This window comes from Lichenostomus cassidix, chromosome 1Ab (genome assembly GCF_008360975.1).
Source record: "Lichenostomus cassidix isolate B80296 chromosome 1Ab, HeHo_3.0, whole genome shotgun sequence".
NCBI lineage: Eukaryota > Metazoa > Chordata > Aves > Passeriformes > Meliphagidae > Lichenostomus > Lichenostomus cassidix.
This window is the reverse complement of record NC_139481.1, coordinates 177,930-201,639: the sequence shown is the minus strand read 5'-3', so window position 1 is coordinate 201,639 and position 23,710 is coordinate 177,930. Positions and strand designations below refer to the sequence as shown.

The window sequence follows — 23,710 nt, the reverse complement described above, 5'->3', positions numbered from 1 at the left end:
TTTAAAATAATTCTCTTAGATTCCACGAAACATTTATTTAAGATACATAGCTTCAGTTTTCATTTAAATATTAGGACATTGAAGCCAAAGGGATTCTTGGACAAACCTAATAGTTGTTTTGCTGGGGTTTTTTTTTTAATCTCCCATAGAAATGGACAGCCCTAAGTGGTTTGTTTTTTCCAGATCAATGAAAACTAACAAGTTCTCACTGGTATTGAGTATCTGACCACTTGCTTAACAATGGACTTGATGGGCTAAATTCAGAAAAGTTTTAAAAGGCATTGCTTTGTTTCCTGGAGCATTTATTAGGATTTTTTTGACACCCATTTTCCTAGTAATTGTCCCATGGAAATTCTGAGTCATTTTACACTCCTTTGAGTCCTCTGAGGTTTTCTAACTTGACTTGTGTACATTATTCAATAGCAATGAAAGGGTTAATTGTCTGGGTGCATTTAGGTTTGCACTGTACACAGGGACTTGACATTTTCACACTAATTAAACCAGGCTGACTCAGTCCCTATGTACATGTAACTCATATTTAATTCAATGGAAATGTTGAGTGTGCATTGGTGAAAGAATTAGGTCTATATTGTCCTATTGTGATACTGTGATAATCAGGAAATGTCTTATCCAGTGGTATATTTAATTTACCTATAGCCTAAATATGAAAATACTCAATTATCTGAAATATTTAAATTAAATATTCATATCAATGAGAGAAATCTTAAAGACTTCCCTTACTCAAAACTTTCTATAGTTTGGGACTTGAACATATATAAGAGTACAGTAATACTTTTGTTGCAGTTTTTATTGCTGGCATGCAATATAATTCCTATTCATCTGCCCAGAGTATAGGAATTTATGATTCGTAATATTTAATGGATTTTATTTCCTATTTAAGCACGTATTTACTGGAATGCCATGTAGAAATGCATTCTTTTCCTTTTAGTTACAGAAAATATGAAGATTTCTGGTGTCTCTGAGGTTCTTCTTATGGGTTTTCAGAATGAAGACCAGGTGCTCTGGTTATCTCTAGATTTAAGGTCAGACTCACAACATAGTAATCAAATAATCATGGAATGGTTTGAGTTGGAAGAGAACTTTAAGACCATCTTGTTCCAACCCCACTGTCATGGATAACCTTCCACTATCCCAGGTTGCTCAGAGCCCCATCCTGGGCACCCTGTGCCAGTACCTCACCACCCTCATGGTAAAGAGCCTTTTCTTAATCTATAAATCCAGCCTCTTTAATTTTAAAGCCATTCCCTCCGGCCCTTGTAAAAAGTTCCTCTCTAGCTCTCTTGTATGTCCCCTTTGGGGACTGGAAAGTGCTCTGAGATCTCTCCAGAGCCTTCTCTTCTCCAGTTGGAACCTCAACTCCCTAGTAGAAGTCTGTCTTCATAGGAGAGATGTTCCTGCCCTCTGCTCATCCTCTGGACTCCTTCCAGCATGTTGGGAGCCCTAGAGCAGAATGCAGTGCTCCAGATGGGATCTCCTCAGAGCATGTGCTGCTTCTAATCCTCAGCCAGAAGGCCTCCGTTGGCCCCTCAGCCATCCCCAGGTGGAATGCCTTGCACTCCAGAGGGTCGGTCACTGGCTTAGAGGGTGACAACCTCTCTTCATCTTCCCTGACTTTTCTTTCCACAGAACTCTGTATCCAGCACTTCAGTCCCAGGAGCCATGCCAGCACATCTCTGGGACGCCAGTGACATCCCAGTCCTGCAGGCATGGGCACTGCTGTCCCACTCCTCTGGCTTATTCCCCATCCTGTGTGCTTTTGCATTGAGGCATTTCAGCTGATCAGGTAACCTTTACCTGGCAGAATAACGCTTCAATTCAACCATATTTCAAGGTCTATAAGTACAGCTTTGCCCTGATCCATGGAAGAAAATAAAACCTAAGAGGACCAAAAGAACCCTCTGCTGATTTCCATTTAAATATAAAAATATTTAGCAGCTAAATAATCAAGGGGTGTTACATCTATTCCATATTGACTGCTGTGAACACTCCTTGGTATATACAATTTCTTCCTTAAAGTGTGTGGAAATGTTGAACTATGTGTCTTAATATAGTTTCTTATATTTTAGTGAAAAGGCAGCTGTAGATGTCATCATGACTATGGACTTTTATAGTGCTGTAAAAATTCAGTGTCATCATAAATTCATGCTGCTGAAAATGTCGACATTTATGGCAACTTCTACAAGGACATATTTTAGAATTATATTAAAACTTTATGCAGCAACTTTTATTTAGTTAAAAAAGTGAGATTATAAAGCAAAACATTTACTCATTTTAGAACAAAGAGGTGTGACAAATAATTTATTAAAAGGGAGAAAAATGAAAAAGGTTTTGTAAAGCAGATCAGTCAGACTCTCAAAACGCAAGAATCTTGAATCCTGTTTATGTGAAACCACATCATTAAAGCCAAAAATTAATACTCACATATATTGTCTTTAGCATAGATTTTTTATCATTTGGTCATGTATCAAATACCAGGGAAAAGGTACAGTAGGACATTACTTTGAGGGCTCAGCATCTTTATGTGTTTAACACTGAAAAATCCTTATATATACCTGGTTTTTAGGACCTCTGAAGTAAGGAATCTTAATTACTACTGGTAAGATTAAGAAATAATGGAAATCTATGTTCTTGTTATCTGCTAAAATTTGAGCTTCAATGCTGCAGTCCTTTGGGATTCTTGCTAAAAGGAGCTGCATGCACCCAAAATTAGCATAATCCTGCACACTGAAACCTCCAAGCTAGGGAAAGTTACTTGAGAAGCTCCCGATCCACATCTCTTACACTCATTTAAACCGCTGATTTCAGACAGGTTATTTCCCAGAAAATAACAGAAAGACAATGTGGGGGAAGGTAAAATGCCTTTTGGTTGGGTTTGGGGGTTTTTGATTTTTTTGGGGGGGTGTGTTTTTTTGTTGATTGGTTTTTGTGTTTTGGGGTTTTTTTGTTTGTTGGTTTGGTTTTTTTGTTTTCTGTCTGTTTTTTGGTTGCTTGGTTGGTAGTTTGGTTTTTTTCTCATTGAAGATATTCAGGAAGTATCAACTAACTTCTGAGTTTCCATCAACTTTCATTGAAGCAACTTCAGAGACTGATGTACCTCAGAGAACAAAATATATTGAGTATTCCCTCAAAACAGTGACATTTATGTTTCAGAAGAGCTTTAGGGACTGAGTTTAGGGACTGAGCACATTCCTACTGAAGTCGGTGAGATAGCCCTATTAATTTCCTTGCAGCAGTAGCTGCCACTAATGCTGAAAAGAACTGAATCAGAGACTTGAACTTTTATAATAATGCATAAAGAAGATACGGAATGAATTTTATGACCCCCATGCTCAGATTTGCCCAAATTTTATATATAGGGACAGTCTTTCTCCAAGTTTAATGGCAGTTTTACTTATGCATCTCTACAGTTTTCCATGTACAGTTCTCCAGCATGTGTGATTCTGTTCTCAGGCTAATGAAAAAAAAGGCCCAGAATTAGAGTGTCTCTGAAAGAACAGCTAAATAATTGCAGTAAAGGAATATAAAGGAGGTGGCACAGATACAGTCTTCTTTCTCAAGGGGTTTTCCCTGAAGTTGCCTTGCCAGTCATTTCAAAGGCTGGGTATGTGGAAAAATACTTAGTTGGCTTAGTATCTTAGATTTTTTTTTTAATGTGATGTGGAGTAGAAAAATGCAATGAAGAGGACTTTTCTCCCTTACAGTTGTCAAAATTTGAGATAATTTTAAAGTAAAGGAACAAAAAGAGACATATGCTTGATACAGAAGAAATGTCTGTTTCCATCTTATATATTATAGAAAAGTTCAAAGACAGCTTAACCTTGTAAAAATGTTACCTCTGTAATGTTGCCAAGATCAGTAGCTCTATGAATTATTACTTTGACTAGCACATAGGACTTTTTTCAGATTTTATCTAACTTACGCTGTTGTTAATTGGTGATTTTTATATGCTGGTGATTTCATAAATTTCTGATTCATTTCCTCTTTCATTCAAAATCCCAGCTTTTATAAACCTCATGCATTTTCTGCCCTCAGAATCATAACATTCGGCTCAGGTGCTATTTGGTGAATATTCCGGATTCAATGCATCCCAAATCAGAATTTATTGGAAAACAATAACAATTATTTTATGTTCAATATCTAACATTAAATATATGACCATAGTAAGGGCCCTCTGTTAAGGTTGCTCTTCCCATTGTAGCAAACAGGATGAAATTATTTTCAGAAACAGAACTGGGATCCACATAGATAAAAGTTTTCTTTGCAAGTGTGGACAATATGCTTGGTGTTAAATTTGTAGAGTAGGTAATTATGATAAAAGCCATTCTTCTCATTCCTGTTAGAGAGATTTTTTAGACCACGTTTAAACTTTGACCTGATACTGTTTTTATTAGGATGATCTGTTGATTCTGGATACCTTGCTTACCTTGGATCCATGCAGATGTTTGGCCTCATTGACAATGGATCTTAAAAGAAACTTTTGCCATTTATTAAATATCCCACCTGTCTGGGTTTGAAATTCTGCCTCTCCAGAATTTTGAAAGTGTGTCAGCTGGACAAATGTACCTCTCTTGCTGAAAGACAAAAGCTTCTCAGCTGCATGGTCAGGCACATAAGGCATCACCCTTATTTTCTCAAAAGCTTCTCCCTTTATTAGTTATATGAAATGCAAAGATATAGGAGCATGTAAACCAATAATAGCTATTCAGTCTGCACTCTAAGGATAACTTACTATGGGCACTGGAGGCTGAGATAGGATGTTGTATTTGCATACATACAGTATATGGAGAACTGTTCTGTTTTATGGAGCAGCAATCATATTTAGTTTAATGTCTTATAAGTCCCATAAAATGACATTAAGAAATTTTGCTATTTGGCTGGTGAACAATCTAAGCATTGGTGTTAACTCATCATAACACCCTTGCTCTGAAAGCTCAAGCCTCATAAAATTTGGGATATAAATATGCCAGCTCAACTAAACGAGATCAGAGATCTTGCGTATATTCTTTCTTAGTGTGGCATCCAAAAATCTAGTGTTCACCTAAATCTTTTAAGAATTTCTACCATTTTTAGGCTGTTTGGGAGTCTTAATCTCAGAAAAATCCAACTCTTACCCTTTTGTTTCTAAACAGATCCAGTTACTTACCAGACAACCTAGCAGATTTTGGACTTCATGTCAGTGCCAGTAGATGGGACATGACCTCTGAGAGACCTGTGCTCTTACGAAATGGCAGATAAGTAACAGGGAGCATTCCTAGGTAATCTAAAACGATGTTAGATGATTTCTAGAGTGGAGGAGCTAAAGCACAAGGTAATGACAATAATACAGTTGCAACAGCACATTAATCACTTTTCTTTTCTTTTTAAAGGAAGATGATTAATGTTTGAGATTCCCTTTAATTTTTACTTGAAGATTTAAGGCTGACCTGACATAAACCTGAATAGTGTCTGATGATGCTAATCATGAGCTCTGCCAACTCCAAATAACAGCAACTTGAGTTTAGGATTCTTTTGAATGCTCATTGTTCATCTGTGTTTTGGTTTGTGTCCTTGTTCTGATATATTAGGAACTTCCAGGTGGTAGCAGGCGGAGCTACAAATGTTAGCTAGCAAGGACACAGCTTTTGCTCCAGGCTAGGCTGATAACCTATATTGTTTGCAATGCAAAAACAAGTTCTCTAAGCCTGAATGCACTGGCCTTTCAGTCCTGTACAAAAACTCCATCTGGGCTGTACTTTCCAGTCAAACTCCTCCCATCCCCTTTATGGTGGATATTGACTCCATATGGGTCTTCCCTGTGTATTTTTGCAGTTTCACGGAATATGAGTAGGGTTGGTATCCAAGAAATCATTTGCCCATGGTGACAATTTGCCAGAAGCTGATAGTAACCTTCTGGCAATCTGTGATTTTATGCAAGAGCACCTCACTTGGAGACACACACTTAGTTCACCCAAAATATCTTCTTTATGTTTAATGGATGCCAAAGGTTGGAGATGCAGGGAAGTCAGCTGGGTGTGCTGTACATCACTTTGTGGTCTACGGACTGAATTCCTTAATGACATTCTCATTAAAAGTTCCTGTTGCCAAATACTGTTTGCTTTTGCCTTTAGAACTGTTGGCATCAACGAGAGACTCATCTTGAAAGTTATCTATGTATATACAGGTTGTGCCTTTGTGTCTGATGGGCCTTGTAGTTCCACCTAGGTTTTGTTCTCTAAAATTGTTTTTAAGTATTTAAGATCACAACAAAATTTTAGGATTAAAATTTTTGATCTGCGCAGCAAATTTTCTTTTAATGCAGCTTCGAATAAAAACCATCTGGTTTTATAATAGCTTCATTATTTATCATGAATTCATATTACTTTTAAAATTAGACATATGCAGACTAATTCAGATTAATGTTTTAATAGCAGCTAAAAGTTCATGGCTTTTCTGGAGATTTTAATGTGCTGAGTAACTTTATTCTTCTCTCGTGCTTTCTGTTAGAAGAAACAAGAGAGAAGCCATGCCGTTTTCACGGTATTTCCAGTCCTCATGGGAGTACAAAAGTCTCATTTCCAAAGTGTGGCCTTTTATGTCATCATCCTTTTTTACCTAGAGATCTGCACTAAGTTACTCCCAACTCAGCAGTATTTAGACATTCAGATAAATTTTAAATAAGCATCTATACTTCTGGTGATCATTCAAACAGTCTCTCAACCTTTTATGGTTCACCCATCACCAGTTAATATCACATTAAAAACTGACAAATAATGTAACATTTCATTGTGACTTGTATGAGCTAGGTAACCTGCCCATTAATTATCTGCTGCTTCTCACTTAGCATCATTCTCTTCCAATAATAATAAAAGGACTAAAGATTGGGTGCAGCTAAAATTAGTTTTTTATTAGTAGACAGCTGAGTCTTCTTCATACTTTGTAACCTGGAGGAATAGAAAACCATTTTGATTATGCACTATGAAAAATTTATTTAATTCATGAAAATAAAATATCTTTATAAGACAGTAAGTTGATCTAAAGTGAGTAATTTTGGTTCCTCAGAAATTAACCTTTCCTGAAACAAATACACTCTACAGGATTTTCTTTTTTACTTCAGTAGAAATTATTTGATATAAAAGAAGAAAAGAAAGTGATTTCTTTTGTTTCTCTTTTCCTAAAGCATAAACATTTTTGTCTTTCAACAGCCAAAAGTATTGGATAATGTTTTTCCCTGGGAATGAAAAATACTTTCATCGAATCACCAAAAGCATTTCCAGCTCGAATCAGTTCTGCCTTCGCTAGGAAGAAGATGGTGAGATTTGGCTTCTGTAATGGCGCCGCACAAGGAAGATGGAATCACAAGCTATCCACTGTGAAACACTCCTTCTTCAAAGTAAGGGTTTTTCATATTTTCATCACAGACAAAGGCACTTGAGATGAAAGATCTAATTCTTTGTTGCTCCGTAGACTCACTGGCACAAGCACAAAGCAGTTGCAATATGATACTAAATGTGAATTGTATAATTTTCACTCATTTTGCATTTTTGATGAAGGGCAATCTAAAGAAAATTAACCTGGGCTTTATTAAAGCACACATACAATTCTTGTCTTTGTAGGTGGGAGATAATTGTATCTTCATGGGTATTTTTGATACACACAGAGCCATGCAAGCAAATTAATGGGGTTTAAGATGCATTTGTAAATGAACTGAACAAAACCCTTTAAACAGCTTTGATCCCTTATGTCCTCATTACATCAATTTGACGCTGTTGTAAGTAGAGGGGGAGGTTGCTGATTACGGGGTTAAGGCTCGAGGGGTCTGTCCTTCAGTGGGGCTGTGCACAGTGTAAGCCACAGGGTAAGGTGAAGGCAGCTTTCCATCGCCCTTCGTATCCCTGTGGGGAACAGGAATACATCTCAGTTCCCTCAGCAGTGCCCAGAAGGCAGTGCTGATGGGATGCTGCACTCTGCTGAGTGCTATCCAGAGCTGCCCTGACTCTCTCCTAGCTCCAGATGTGGCACAGAAAGCAGTGTGGCTTCCACACCACCCGCTGTGATGGAGCTGCGACTGCCAAGCCCAGTTCCTTCTCTCCCAGCTACTGAGGGCCTCAGTTCACTGCCTCTTGCTTACCTCCTTTGTCCTGGTGGTTGCTGGCTGAGTCCATTCCTGCTTGGAGATGGTCTGAGGGAAGGTAGCCCAGAATTCCCCACTTTGTTTCAAGAGATCTAGTTTATAGCATTTTCTCAACAAGTCCAAACATCCTAAGACTCTCTCTGGGAACAATTTCTTGTTATTGGCATTTATTGCCTGATAATTTCAGTCTTTTACCATCTTGCTGTTTACAAATGGATCAAAAAGCAATGCAAATCATTAGAACTAGCAGTGCAAAGTTCCTCATTTTGGCAAAATCTCGCCTGCTGTCATATTCTGTAGTTAAGACTTTTGCCTGAAGCCTTGAATGTCTCACCCTGACACCAGCCTGCAGTAATTAATCATTAAACAGTGATTGAGGCAGTGGACCCCAGAAAATATCTTCATATTCTACCATATGCTGAAGCCAGCTGCAGCAAGCACTTGGAGAGAAGCCTCACAGAGGAAAACGCTGCCTGACATCCCCTGCTGTGAAGTCCAAGCACAGAAAGCCTCTAACGAAGGGCCATAGACAGACTGTTTGCTTGTATTGACCTTCATTACCTGAGATTGTTTAGAAGGCAAAATGTCAGTGTTAATGTGCTAGAATTTTCAGCATTATCACATTTTAATGACTATTTCCAGCCTCTCACATACTCACAATGTGGAACAGAAATGTGGATTAGTGTAAGAAAAGGTTATAACAACAAAATAATGAGGAATAGGCAGATGTGTTTTGCTTCATTTCAAACCCCCCCAGAGCATCTCAGATTTGGAATTAAGAGCACTTTTCACCCACCCGAGGTTCATAATAATAGAATAAAAATAAAAATTTGGGGCTGGCCCAGTGCCCGTCTGGGCAGTGCTGGGGCACAGCAGCCGTGCAGAGCTGGGTGTGAGCTTTCCTCTAGCTCTGGTGAACACGGCTGGCAGATCCCTGTAGAAACGCTGGGGTCAACAGCAGGGTGGGGGAAAGGCAGTGAACATCCTCTGGATCCTGGGTTTGCCAGCACCAGGGCAACTTGCAGGCTGCACACTAATATTATGGTTTCAGAAGTCTCACATACCATAGAATCGTAGAATGGTTTGGGTTGGAAGGGAACTCTAAAGATCATCTAGTTTCAAACACCCTGCCAATGGACACCTTGCACCAGACCAGGATGCTCACTGAGACACAGATGTTTTCCTAAAACCCACAGCACCCTGGATTTCCTCATGCACTAGTCCCTGTGTCTAGAAATACTGGGTTATTTCCAAGTAGCCAGAAACACCATGACCAAGAAAACAAAAACACAATAATACAATTTTGGTGCATCACTCCTATGATACCCTCATGAATTCAAAGATGACCACTAGTAAACTGCTGATTCTTCCCCAAATGAGATTCAGAGTCTGCATGGATGTACTCATCTTCTCCAGTGTACTTTGGAAAAAGAGAATGGTACACTCTGAAGAGAGTACATGCAACATAATACAAGGCAGGATATAAAATATCTTTGCCTGAAAAAGGGAGAAATACATTATTTTGCATCATTTCCAAAAATGGGCTTGATAGGGCTCATCAGGAAAGCAGCTCAATTGTGCTGTTACCTGATTTGCGAGAGGCACACTGACACAGAGCTCTTTTTTTCACGGGAGTTGAGTGTGAGAAATGGGTTGTAATCAACAAGCTTTAGGCGTATGAAAATACGTTTGATTGTGAAGGAGCTATATCAACTAAATTCATTGAAATACCCAAGAGGTGAGTAGGGCTTAGCAAAACATTTAAGCAATTTGTTATTTTTTAGTGTAAGGAAGGGTAGAAAGTATGAAGATATGAAGAAGATATGAAGGTGCCCCTGGAATCCTGTTTTAAAGGCTTCCACCTGCATCCGTTAAAAAACTAGACTGCTTCATACTCTTTTTCATTATTTTGAAGAAATTTAAACATAGAATTTATGCTTGCCGGAAGTAGAGGTATTTTGGGAAGAATGCAGTGTGGAAACTGGGTACAAAGGTGTTTCACCTTTTGTACTGGCAAAGTTATTAATGTTTTTTAATAAAGGTAAACAATCTAAATTTGTGGTGCCTGAAGGTATTTATATATGCTTCCCCAAAGTACACATTACACCAGTCTTGTGCTTTTTTTCCTGAGGTCTTTTTCATAGCGCCATATGCAGATGATATCTAATAAATTGATTTGTGTTTCTCTGTTTCATTACAGAATTGCTTTTGTAAGAAATACCTCATCTTTGGAGCACTTGACTTTATAAACAGTAAGTCAGTAAATGTGAATGCTTAACAAGGCAGACTCTGCACTTCCAAAGATCAGGTATGATAAACTCTCTTTTAAAGGCACCTAGTTAACAAATTTCTTGAGTACAAAATATAATGAGTTCTCTTGACTGTTAATGGCTATTTTCCTGTTCCCTTTTTCTTGGTTTTGGAACAGGACATCTTGATGCTATGGCTGCATCATTCAAGGCAACTTTGGTGAAATATTGAACATAGGCATCAGGCTTAAAAAGAAGGAAATTGTAGCAAATTTACTGACAGCGCAAATTATGGAAGATGGTAAAAATCTTGTTTCCTTGACAACATGACTGCCCCAGAGGATGCTGATTTTTTTTTTTTTTTGGAGTAGGGGCTGGGAGATGGAAGATTTTAACAAATGAGGCTTGGAAAGTATCGTGCTGAAATCACTACAAATACATATTTTTGCACGTGATCTCTCTTCTTTTTGGTGTCTGACTCTGGAATCTGAAATGGAGCACTTCCAACAGTTGAGTTTTACATGTTGAAATCTGGTCATGGAAATAAATTTCGATGTGTGAGTTATGTTTCCTCCTTGCCAACAGCAGCCAGCTCCGAAGCTGAGGCTGCCTGCTGTTAATTAAAGCATGTTCCACTAAAAACCCGCAGCACAAATACACTGTGGCAGAGCATGTTCTGTGTGCTGTTCCTCCTCATGTGATAAGCAGTGCATTTCCTCAATGGATGCACATTGCTTACATTTTTAGAGCTATTAAGCCAGGATAATTATGGAACAATCTAGGCAATGTTCAATAGCCCATGCAGATGCCTGACAGGGCATGTTGTCTCTTAATTAGGAATTTGAATGCCTAATGCTTGTATATTAACTGAAATAATTGGATAGATGTTTTACATTTTCTTCACTTTTACTGACAACCAAGCAAGGGACCATGGGAATCAACATATCTTCCTAAAACAGCTCATTTCATTTGCACTTTCTACGTGATCTAATCTGCGGTTTAAGTGGGATTTTTAAGAGAATGGACACTGGCTACTGTGTAAATACATTGTGAGATGTTCCTCAGTGAGTCCTGCAGTTTCAAACTGCTACCCTGTTGTTTCCCATGCTATGATAACCTACAAGTTTAATTGCCTAGCTGTATCCTCTTTGTTCCTCAGAAGTCAAGTAAAATTTCAATAGCTGTTATCATTCTCTTTTTGTTTCCAAGTGCTGATAATGGGTTATGTATCATTTCAAATTGAATTCTGATGTCATATGAGCACAGTTGCTACTATTGATGAGAAAATCTGCTTTGTTTTCCACAGATGGAAGATGTTTTTGTGGGTCTGGGCTTGTTGGCCTGAACTGTGCAGCTGTGACTGCAAACGATAGGTTTTGCCTGGACATCCCAACCCTTGCTCTGACCTTCACTAAACACAGGAAGAGCCTTGGTGGGTCTGGCCAAGCTATGTGGAAGCAGGTAGGACTTGAGTTATTGGGTCCTGTGGTGCTTTCCAGAAGCCCATTTCTGTGCCTGAGACACTATTCATCTCCTGTCAACCAAAAAAAATAGTCAAAAATTCTCCTGAGCTCCATGGCAGCAGAACTGGGCCCCAAATGAGCAATTCCTTTAATCCATGTCTACTGTGTGTGTGAGGAGTACCATGCTTGCCAGTGTATACATTGTTTATATTTAGGATGTCTGATAAATGTGTTTATTCACAACTATTAGTATAAAAGCTCCTTTAAAAGCAACAAATTGCTCTCTATTAGTAATGTGCATAATGACCTATTTCCATAAACATTTTGAGTAAGAGAAATTTTAATGTGCAAAACCCTGCAGACATTTTATGGAAATTTGACTGTATTCTGCAGAAGTGCCTCACAGTCATATTTTGTTCTTTAATATTTTGTTTTGAGAGGTGAATTACTTTCATTCTGATATATAGTACAAAAGAAACAACCTGGCAGAGGAAAAAGGAAAATGAGTCTTAATGCGTTTCCTTTTTGCTAATGTGTATTTGCATGATTGATGTAAAATGTTTTTTACAAAGTGTGTACAGCTCTTGCTGGTTGGGTTTGGGGGGTTTTTGGTGCCTGGGGGATATTTGGTTTTTTGGGGTTTTTTTGGAGTTTTGTTCTTGTTGGTTTGGGTGGGTTCTTTTGTTTGGGTTTTTTGTTTTGTTGTTTTTTCTTCCTTTTGCTGGCTTATTTTAAAAAATGTAATGTAGTCTTTAGAAAAAAGCTCTTTAAATCCAGTTCTAAGGAAAAATAAAGATAGAGGAATGTCTTTATGATCAAAAGGATAAATACAGCTTCTGAGTCTCTATCTGTTGTACTGCATCTGATTTCTATACACAAATGGAGGTCAAGTGTGAAAAACTGTATTCACAAAATATTTTGATGCAGTTTTAGAGGTATGCCTTAAAAATTAGTCTAAGGGCCTTAAACATGTCCTAGTTTTATTTTCTGTTGTTGTCAGTTTGCAGCTGTAGCAATACAGTTGCTTTAAGATGGTTTTGTTGGTTTGTTCCAAAGCGCTGAGCAGCTCTTGGTGGTTCCCATACAGGAGATGAGAGCAGAGCACACAGATGTTCTAGGTCCATCACAGCCCCTGTCTTCTCTGGCTGCACTAAATGGCTAGCTGTAACAGGACTGTGCTACAGAAAGCTTTCAAAGGACTCATCCTGCCTTCTCCCAGTCATTTTATGTCATCTTTCCTGCCATTACCACCACTGAATGTTCATGTAATAGGCAGTTGTAAAATCTTATGTGAGAATGAATGAAATTTTAAGTGTTGAATTAGGCAAATGATTTAGTGTATTTTTGCTGTAGAAACTCTAAAGAATCAGTCAAGATTTTCTCCTGTGAGGGCTGTATTGTATTGATTTCTTTTTCAAATGACCAAGCAATTAGCATAGCAGAAGCCTAGGTGCTCAGCACCTTCTCCATTAAACAGGACAAATGTCACGTCCTATTAATATAGTCAGCTATTCCATAGTGCTTGATCAGATGCTATCTATCATTATACATTTATTATCTTGTTGAAATAGTGTTACGAGGTTTTGCTGACAATAACTTTGGATGATGCACTCTTTTTCATTTTAATCCTTCACTGTAGTTCAGGCACAAACAATTTCGTCATGTCCAGGCTGTTAAACCATTAATTGTGATAGTCCAGATTTTTAGCAGTTCATGCTGGTACAATAAGTCTTCTTTCTCCATCTTCTCTCCATAGTGGGGGAAAAAAAATCTGTATTTTTAATAACAATCAAAACACATAATCACTTAATGCAGAAATGTCCACTGCACCCAAACAGCAAATCCAGCTTAAGTGGAAATTTACACAAAGAATTATTTATAGGAATCAATCATAATTACCTTTAATGCATGCTGCAGCTGTTTATAATTGTGCTTTTCCCAAGGTTATTCTCCTCCTACTGTCCACCCACACACACATGAAATTTGTTTCTGTGGAAATGCTTAGGAAGCATTATAATTTTCCTGTAACTTGTTACAATGGCAGCTGACTGTTGTGAGGCAGACTAGATCCTGATTAGTGAGTGCAATGAAAAAAGAAAGGAAAAATGTTTTGTTGACCAGTAAAAGTGGTGGTGCTCATACCAGGGTCAGAGCATCTCAGTCAGCCCAAACGCTACTGAGGGAAAACTCTATGAAGCTTGAGATGTAAAATCCTCTGGACTTCAGGGGTAGTGGTATTCATGGTTGAGCTTCTGGTGTATCAGTGCCAGAGCTGCCTCACTTTACAGAACAGTTTTTTCAGACAACTCAGAATCCCAACTCTCAGGTCACTTTGTGGGGAGCCTTGAAAATCCTTCCACTTCTGCAGTGTCCTGGGGCATAAAAACAGGTTCAACCCATTCCAAATCAATGCACTCACTTGCTATTTGTGCTTTTATTTCTCCCCACATACCTTGTAGCATAGAATTTAACTGTAGCTGAGATACAGCATAAGTAAATAACCAATGGGGACCAATAATAATTGAAATAAACCTATAACTTTGATGTTCCAGTATTTAACATTCTGGATCAAACTCTGCCCAGCCTTACACTCCGCAGAACCCCCTGAGGGCAATAGGATTTCGTGGGGTATAAATCAGGGCAGCACGAGCTTATTTCAGAGTAGGTGAAATTGCTGATGTAACTTCCCCATCTTAAAGAGACTTGAGCCAACAAGTAGGGTAGTGATGGCAGTGGGGAAGAAAGTCACAGTAATACATTTAAAAATTAACTAGGAAAATAGTTTGTTGTTCTATGGATACTGTTCTTTGTAATTATTAGACCAGTTTGCCAAAAATAAAAACGTTATAACAGTTGATTGTATAAAACATAGGTTCCAAAACAGGTGCTTGAATTTTTCTCTTGGTGGTGACACTAGAGAATTTTCAAGACTAAGCATATATTAAAAGCCCCTCAACCAAACTTCATTGTTTTTCAAATGAACTTCTGTATCATAAGATGAAGGCTTCTCCTTAAAAGAAAACCACCACCAATAAAAAAATCAATAGAAAAGTAAGTTTGATAGAAAATATTTAACTGAAAACTAAAAGAACAGACTTCTTTGGCCCCTAAAAGAATTGGAGCAGTGGAGAAACTTGCAGCCAAAAGATGCCATGGCTACTAGACATACCATGGAAGTAATCCATTCAATTTTCTATGGCTGATCAATATAAAACTTTGCATGTTTCAAGCAAACCCACGGTCTGTAATTTGTCTTGCGTGTGACACTCCACAACTGCTCTTATTCATCTTTCTCAATATTAGCACTCAACTTCTTTATTTTCTCCTCAGGTAAGTTTTCCTGCACACTGCAGGTGAATTGAACCTGTGAGGTGAGCATCACCAGTGCTGAAGAAAGTGCCTTTGGTATGTACCTGATGGCTTGGGGAGAAAAGCTGCGCTGTGGGAGGGAGAACTTCAGAGATGGGGATTGTGCACCCCAAATCCCTAATGCCTTACACTCCCCAGCACCACTCACGTTTCTACAAGAGAGGTTTAACACCAACATAAACAAGGAGACTGCTGATGCAATTTTTATATTAATTTAAAAAGTGACACAATGTACAGGGTACTGAAATCAAATAATGCTTATGAGCCAGGTACTAAGCACAGCAGTTACGGTGAGTAAGAAGGTGCCACAGAGGCTTAAAATGGTTAGTAGAGCAAATAAACCTCTCCAAAAGAAAGCTCTGAATGTCAGAAGAATTGATTTTCAATGTAACTATCCATATGCTGAGAATCCCCAAAGGGGCATTTTTAGCTGGGGTTGAAAAGTGACTGTTTTAGTGCAACGATGTATTCCTAAGCATTAAAAGGAAAAGTCCTTTATTCAAGTAAAGTGGCACAAAATCTCTGAAAGTCATGCTCCAGACACTGATTTTGGGACTGGATGCCAGATAGGCTATAATCCAGTGACAAACCACTATATTTAAATGATGTCTTTGTCACGTTAAAGGTGCATTACTGTGGCTTTCTGGTGCCCAGAGACACACAGCTGAGCAGCACAGTGAGTGTGCAAACCTAAATGCTGCCACTTTTTCTGTGCTTTGAACTACAGTCTTCAAACCAGAAAAAAAGGAATCTCGAGCTGCAAACAAATTAAGAGCCACCACTCCTACTGTGTCCTGAAAAATGCATCTGCATTGCCAGTCCCATCCTAGCATCAGTTGCTCTTAGGAGGAAAATGAGGGAAGTCTCATGTATCACAGAGAGATGGGCTGAGCTGCTCTGGCCTATCCTTCCCACTGCCACTTCAGTGCACAGCTCTGATGGCTAATTCCTGGAAGTCTGGACAGGCAAATAATCCCAGCAGTTTGCAGGAATGGCAGTGCTTTTGCCCCTCAGCAGTGGTTCACTGCCAGACCGTGTGTGTCCTGTTATGCATAGCAGGGATGTCGTCAGGGATAAGCAGATTTAAAATGGGATTTTTTATGTTTTACAGAAGCCTTGCTTAGTAGTGGTTGCTTAGCTCATTTTCAGGGACACTAGAGGAAATTAATAGTGACAGTGTTTCATATGACTGTCAACACACAGGGCCTTTCACAGTGCCTTTTAGCTTTCAGGTCAGCATAGAGGAGCAACACAAGACCCAAAGCTTGCAGCTTGGTGCTTTTCTTAGCTCCCTTCAGCTTTACCCAAAGCTGCCCTGCCTGGCTGCTGTCTCTTCCCAAGCCAAGAGCTGACAGCATTGTCTTGCAGGAAGGTATTTCTCTCCAGGGACATTTTCACATTACAGATGTCTTTAGACCCTGGGCTCAAATGAGACCTAGACTATCATTTAAATGCCTCTTTCTGCCAGGTGCGCAAAGACACTGGTAACAATTTAAAAAATGGTATCTCAAGATTTTCAAAGATATAACTGCTGCAACTATTTAGCACAGACAGGCAAGGCAGCTATAGATTAATTAACTCATGTACCATTAGCTGTTCCACACAGAGTAATCAACATGAGGTAAATTACACAGGCTCTTAAGCAGGTTTTACAACCCACACTGAAATTCCTGCTGTTGAGTATGGTACAAAAAGAAGGTAGAAATTGCCATGCTTCAGTAAAAGTTTGGAAGAACAAGAACTGACACATATAAAGTGTGTGGCCTTTCCTTTAGTTTCCCTGAAGAAATTTGCCTTCACAGGTTAACCTCTGGGAAAAAGGGAAATAAATTTTTAAAAATTAGCCTGTGCCATGTATATGTGATTGTTCGTGAAAAAATGTAAACAATACACCAATGCTGAGTATATATTCAAAGGTGAAGAATGAAAACATTCTTTGTGGACTGAAAAAAGAAATCAAACTGCAAATGGAATTTTTCTTCAGATGTGTAAACTGAGTCAAAGTTATAGCTCAGCTCTTCATATAGCTAAAGTCTTCAAATAGTCCTACAGGGTCTGGGCTCTAAGTCTTAGCATAAAAAACCTGATTTATAGCATTACAACAGACCCTGCCTCCATCAACTTCAAATTAGAGGTTTAACCTCCAAAATACATTCACCATATATATATTGTCCCTGCATGAAAGGAAAAGTTAGTTGCTTAGAATCATTATTCACAAAAAACTGACATGTTAAGCAAGGAGCTCCTTATTGCAACAAATTAAAAATTTCTGTACAAGATCGTGATAAATTCCACTTTTCTCTTAGGTGCCTTTCTTGGCAGTACTCAGTACTGTGGTTACTTTGGCCCTTTCCTTCAGACCAACCACCTCTATCTTTGAAAAATACGGTGCATAAGAAGGTGCCACAGTTTAAACAGATTTTTAGGTCAGAACATCCATTCCAGCCATGAAATGTGTTGTTTCAGTTTCCTCCTCCTCTGCTGGAGGTTTCAAATGTGCACCCATTTCTGGTAGACTGACTTAACCACTGGAATATAGGAAGGCTAAGAGAGAAAGGAGAGGAAGAAGATAGAATGAAAATGGAGGGTTTGATTTTTAAGTCCTGAACTGCCTGTGTTGTTTTGGCTTCTAGGCATGGACACTAATGACCAGATTTCAAGGACGTGCTGAAGTGGACCCAAAAGTACTCACACACCTGCCTTCCAGCTAAGAATCTGGTTCACAAATTCACATTGGTTTTCAGGTCTGAAAGCAGGAGAAATCCTTGTCCTTCTATATCAAAAGTCCTGTAAGTAAAGCCAGGAGGACTTGATCCAGAACTCCTTTGCAAATGTCCAGCTCAGGGAAAAATATATCACATTCCTGTTATGTTGGTAAGGAGGAGATCTCAGTAGGAATTCTGGCATGTTTTTGGTCAGTAGCTAAGGTTGCTAGTGGCCATTTTTAGAATTACTGATGCCTTTGTGTTACACAGACTGCTCTCTCCCCAGGCATGTTCATGCACGAGCACCATGGGCTTTAAACCTTGTGTTTGTGTGTTGGTGACTCTCTGAGGTTTTAAGCTTATTTTTCCTGAGCAGTGAAAGCTGTGCCAGAAAGTCTCTCACTCTCAGCAAATCCAAGACCAAGGCTGGAAGCTATGAGAATTAGCTGCAGGTGCTTAGGGTTTAGAAACTGCTGAAGGGACGAAAGACCAAGGTGTTGGCTCCAGGTTAGTTCTTATGATCAACTATTCTTTTTATCTTCCCATAAGACCACCTCACTCTTTTGTTGGCAAGGGGGAGGGAGAACGGGGCGGGGGGGCAGAAGAAGAGTTAGACTGTTTGATTTCAAATGGGAGGTGAAATTCCTCAGAAGATGAGCCTGTAGTGATCAGGAAAAACAGATTAAGAGAAGCAGATGTGGGGAAGAGGGAAGATGGGGAGGGGGTGGATTTATTCATGCAATTTAGGATGTTAGCAGAAAATTGGGAAGGTAGTTTGTTCTGCATTTAGTCTTATACAAATTCTGCCCCCCTTTCCAGCACGTTTTCCCTTTGTTTATCTCCTGAGAGATGCCCACATGTGTACAATACAAAGAATCGAGTCATAAAAGCGCAGGCCTGTCAGCCTCCCTGAGGACCAATTAATGGTGTTCCAAATCTTGTGGGCAGGCAGATGAAAAGGATACAGATAGAGAAGGGGAGGCAGATGAATACTCAAAGAGAGCAAGGCAGGTTTTTCAGATGTTGGTAGGAACTTCTTTAGGTATTCTTAGCTAACTTATTTGGGGTTTGGGCTTCTCTCCTGATTCTGCAGTCCCCTGGCCATAGCTGCAACAGAGGGAAAAGCTGCACTTAAAAATATAAATTAGGCTTTTATCCAAACTAGTAATGACACAATGCCAGTGTGGGAGAGGGGGCAGAAAAAGGCCGTTTGGAATTTTTCCAACCTTCCTTTCATATATTGGCAGTTTTATTAGTAGGTACTTGGGTTTATATTATCATTTGTATCTCCAAGCTGGGTATTCCTCTGAATGCAGCAGGCTTTGTAGTGCAACCTTTTCCTCCTATCTCACCCCCTATGTGTCCACAGGCCTTTGAACAGCAAGCTAGTGGCACTTTGAAATCAGGAGTTGAAAGTGTTTGACATGGAAAGGGGAGCATGAAAGTCTTGCTCTTTGAACCTTTTCTTTTCAAAGTCCCACAGAAAGTGGAGACAGGACAATAATGGACAGGCTGGGAGCTCTCACGGTGAAGTGGGGATATGTGGTAATGAGGTTTTAAGTGTTTCAGCAGTCGTTCCACCCCACAGTTTCTTCCCCTATATACTCCCAGTGAATTAAATCTGCTGCAAGTTAACACAAAAATCCTCAGCTATATATTCTGTCCCTGCTCAATTCATTCTATGATTAAGTCCTGGCAATAGAGTTGAGCTGATGAAAACAAGAAAAAATAGTCAAAATTATCATTAAGTTGCTGACTACTGAAGGAAGATCAATATTTTTTGTTTTGCTCTACATGAAAGGAAGCCAGACGTATAGTAAGTGCAAGTTGCATGAGAAATGCAGTCAGCTGTTGTGTCGAATATCAGGCTCAGGCCTCTCTGTGCCCATGTGCAAACTCACCATCTCTCACCTGTTGGGGTCAGGAGGGTGAATTAATAACCTTGGCAGCTGCTGAGATTTGCTTCAGTTATTTTACCTGCAAAGGAGATCAGTTGGTGTGGGAAAAATGAAAGAAGCTTGGAGGTCCTGAAATGAAACATCTCATTTAAGAGCTTCATTATGTTTAAAAAGAGAAGAAGTTGAAGGCTAAGTTATTATTTGGTAAGGTTCATGAAATGATCTTTCACTCTTTTGGGAAAGGTTAAAAAAACCTAAGCTCAGAAAGCTCTTTATAATGCATCTTCTGAATTGTGTAATCCTCTACCTGGGAAGAAAAAAAAAATCCTTTCTGAGTGATGTAGCAATCATTTTACACACTCAAGCATGAAATTTCATCACCATTACCTTAGCTTGGATGACTGTACAGATGTTGTTTGGCCATAAAATGTATTCAGTCCTTTTCTAAATCTAACTGCAGTATCTGACTCGATGACCTCCTGCAGCAGTTGGTTCTGTGGGTTTGGACTACACTTAGGTGAGGAAAATTTATTTGTATTGATGATAAAATTAGCCAAGCTAGGAGAGGAAGGGCTGAATAAAAATTCACTATCAAATTGCCCCAGATTTTTCTGATCATTTTTCTTGAATGGGTTTGTTTTGTCTATTCCAAAGAACACTTTGACTCAACCACCCCAAACTATCATCTAGTTTGCAAGTGGAATCTGAAGGCTTCTCTGGAGCAGGTAAACTTTCATACAACCCACAGGTTCCCACAGGTAAACTTTCATACAACCCTAGCAATGGAACTTGCTCCTTTCAGACCACATTTCAGAGCCTAACCTCACTGGCAGGGGGCTCTTTTGAAGACCCAGAAGCTTATTTTTTCCTTCTTTACTTGCAGCTGTAGTTATAACCTCATATCCCATTTAATTTGTTCTCCCCATTCTCCACATAAGATTAGGAACTCTTATGGAGTCTTAACATATATATGCTCTTAATTGTATCATAGTTAAGCCATGCATAGATAGCTCTTTTTATCTTCCCTCATTTGTAAATTCCTGTGGTCCCCTGGCCATTTTTGTTTCTCTTCTCTGAACTCTCTCTAATTTGTCAATATGTTTTTGGTAATTAATATTCCTGCAACTAAATGCAATGTTCCATATGCCTTCCTGCCAGATCCCCATAGATTTTCAGGAGAGGTCACTGCTCACAGCTGGGGCCACATTTCCAAAAGCCCTTTGAATGTTGAGAGCTTTTTAAACTATGACTATACAATATCATTATGGGAGCTTTTGGTTAAAGAGCATTTGAAAGCCTTTTCTTTCATGTAGGTGTCTAAATGGAGTTGGAACTCTGTTAAAAATGTGGTGCTGTTAAAAACCTTGAGCAAATGAGTATCTGCCTCCAATACCTTTAAGAAATCCTCCCTACAGATGAGAAATTTCTGGGGATTGTCCTTCCCAGTACCTTCTATTCCTATTTCAAGTTAGAAGATCAGTGGTACCTGTTAGGCTATACACCTCCATATAAATTTAAGTAAGAAAAGTGAAGTTTTATACTCTATCTGAACAGATAATTAGTAAAGCATTGCAAATTAAATTAAGAGTAATTGGTAGTCATGGAAGAATGGTGGCCGAAGATGCTTATGGGTAAGGTGGCTCTCTGGACCAGCTTGCCAGAGTTACTACACTGCAGAAACAATGCAGACATTGAGCAAAACTGAGTAAATTAATCAGGCTGAATAGTCAGTTCAAGGCTGTTGGGTTTTTGTCTTATGAACAGTCTCAATTTTTATAAATCTGTGTATTTAGATATCTTCTCAGTAGGAAAAGGCAAAACTGTCTCTATTCTGTTGAATATTCATGGATTAACCTACCTGGTCTGGCAGTAAGTTTTAGAAGTTCCTACAAATGAGTTCAGTTCTTAACTAGGTTCTTTGGGATCAGTTAGGATTTTTTATTTTCTGTTTGCAAGCAGAAAGAAAAATTATTCCAATCCCTTTTTCTAAATCTGCAGAGCACCCATATCATTGACAAATAGTTTGGACCACAAGTTTTTTTAAATCTTACGTCTAGGAGCCAAAAGTGATTAGTGTATGGTGTGGAACACAGTGCTTCAATTATACTGTTCACAGAAAAATTCATATATTCCTTCACAGATACCTCTACAAAGCTTCACACTGGACAGTACTGAGAAGAAGGGATGGAGGTGAATTTTTTTTTGTTTGTTTGTTTGTTTGGGGTGGGAGCGTAAGATTGCAAGAGAGCTGCATCTGAAAAAAAATTTCAAATCTTAAATAATCTGGATTCATTTCTGTGCTGCAGTAAATACATTCACTAGACAGTTAAAAAAACTGTTTATGATGTGCCTAATAGAGCCATTCTAGTTTATCGGTTAAATATGTATTCATAATTTTTTAAAAGGAGTATTATTTACCCAGAAGACCAGAACAGTTTCTAAAAGAGCTTTTCCAGTCCATAATGTAAATATGTATTCAGGACAAGTGCTGTGTGTACAGTATTAAGAAAAAAAATATGCTCTGAAAATCTCTTTGAAAAGTTATTACACATGTCCACTGCTGCAGCAAAGTTTTAAATATTCATATCTCAGCTGTTTTCTTTTTCAGATTTCTCAATTTGGCTGCAGTATATTGTGGGTGAATTGCTCTGCAGGAGCCTCATTTGGTGAATGTTAACAGGCTTGTGTCCTAAAGGACTACTCATGTGTCAAGTTACATATGTGCTTAAATCTCTACCAGATCAGGGACTTGATTTTGGGAGGTTAACTTAAATATCACATTTATGTGTAAAGTAAGGTGCTACATGCTCATGAATCAGTTGGGATGGTTTATCTACCTCTTGCCTGTCTTTCCCTCTCCCATTTTCCCTTTGGCAAATGACCTGCACACAAAGTGTCTCCACTGTTCAGATGCTTTGATCTTCATCAGAGAGCCCTGACTGCCCTGCAGATCATCATCAAGAAAGCCCTTCAGAAGTTTTTTTCCAAGTCCATAGCACACAATACTGGAAGATGGCAAAAGTGGCTGTGAAGGGAGGATGTGTCCCTACTAGGTAAGATTTTGAGTATGTATTGTCCTTTCCCTGTGATACCAATCATACACTAGCAGGCAAAAGCAGGTGACAGGGGTCAGTGCTTGGAAGAGAGAAGGAAGGGAAGTCCCCATGATTTCTCTCGGTGGTTGGCCTGGGCACCAGAGAGCTGTCTGTGCACATCTGTCACATCCAGGTAGAGGTGAAGTCAGCCAGAGAGATCAGATCCTCTCACTTGCATAACATGTTGGGGATTTGGAAAATTTTGGAAAAGGGTTTTTCTACCACATTCAAAGAAGGTGAAATTCTTGCAAGGAACACAGAACTATGTACAGCCTTTTGGAAATTAGAAAGAATAAATATTTTTTAAAAGAGATGAAAGCCCAGCTTGGTGTTCCTCACCATGTACTAGAAATTCAGTTGGTAAGTAATAAATCTGTGTGGGACAAAAATGGGGTTTATTCCTATATTGCTTTGCATTGATATTTTTGTTTGCTCTGTGAGTGCATGATGGGTGTACAGCATTAGCAAACTTGCACTGGGGTATATTGTATTAATTTGGCGGTCTTGGAAATGGTTACACAGTGGGACAGATTAAAAAGAGAATCATCACTACAACAAAGTATTTTCTCAAGTAACCACTGATATAGGCTTGAATACATGTTAGACACAACGCCTTTCTTGTATGTCAAACTGTATGCCAGTGCAGAATGCTATTGCTTTTTAATTGCACTGGAATTTTAAACTTTCTAATTTTTTCTTTGATTTGCATTTTCCTAAGTATTGCAGAGATCTAAGAATCAAAAATTAAGTTTTCTTTTTATCTTCATGGTAAACTGGTTTGGTAAACATGGTAAACATTC

At 38.9% G+C, this 23,710-nt stretch overlaps 3 long non-coding RNA genes across 3 annotated transcripts in view; all 3 read left to right on the top strand.

The window, feature by feature from the left end:
* The first annotated feature begins 7,206 nt into the window (after positions 1-7,206).
* Positions 7,207-10,675, top strand: LOC146442701 (uncharacterized). Its single transcript, XR_014849401.1, has 3 exons — positions 7,207-7,390; positions 10,332-10,439; positions 10,560-10,675. It is a non-coding gene; the product is annotated as an uncharacterized LOC146442701 (long non-coding RNA).
* A 726-nt stretch (positions 10,676-11,401) lies between these two features.
* Positions 11,402-18,455, top strand: LOC146442700 (uncharacterized). Its single transcript, XR_014849400.1, has 3 exons — positions 11,402-11,841; positions 15,174-15,248; positions 17,846-18,455. It is a non-coding gene; the product is annotated as an uncharacterized LOC146442700 (long non-coding RNA).
* Positions 18,456-20,571: 2,116 nt separating this feature from the next.
* The window catches only part of LOC146442698 (uncharacterized), a 71,689-nt gene continuing 68,550 nt past the window's right edge, over positions 20,572-23,710 (top strand). Inside the window, exon 1 of the long non-coding RNA XR_014849436.1 lies at positions 20,572-22,868. This is a non-coding gene — a long non-coding RNA (uncharacterized LOC146442698). The remainder of the gene's footprint in view (positions 22,869-23,710) is intronic.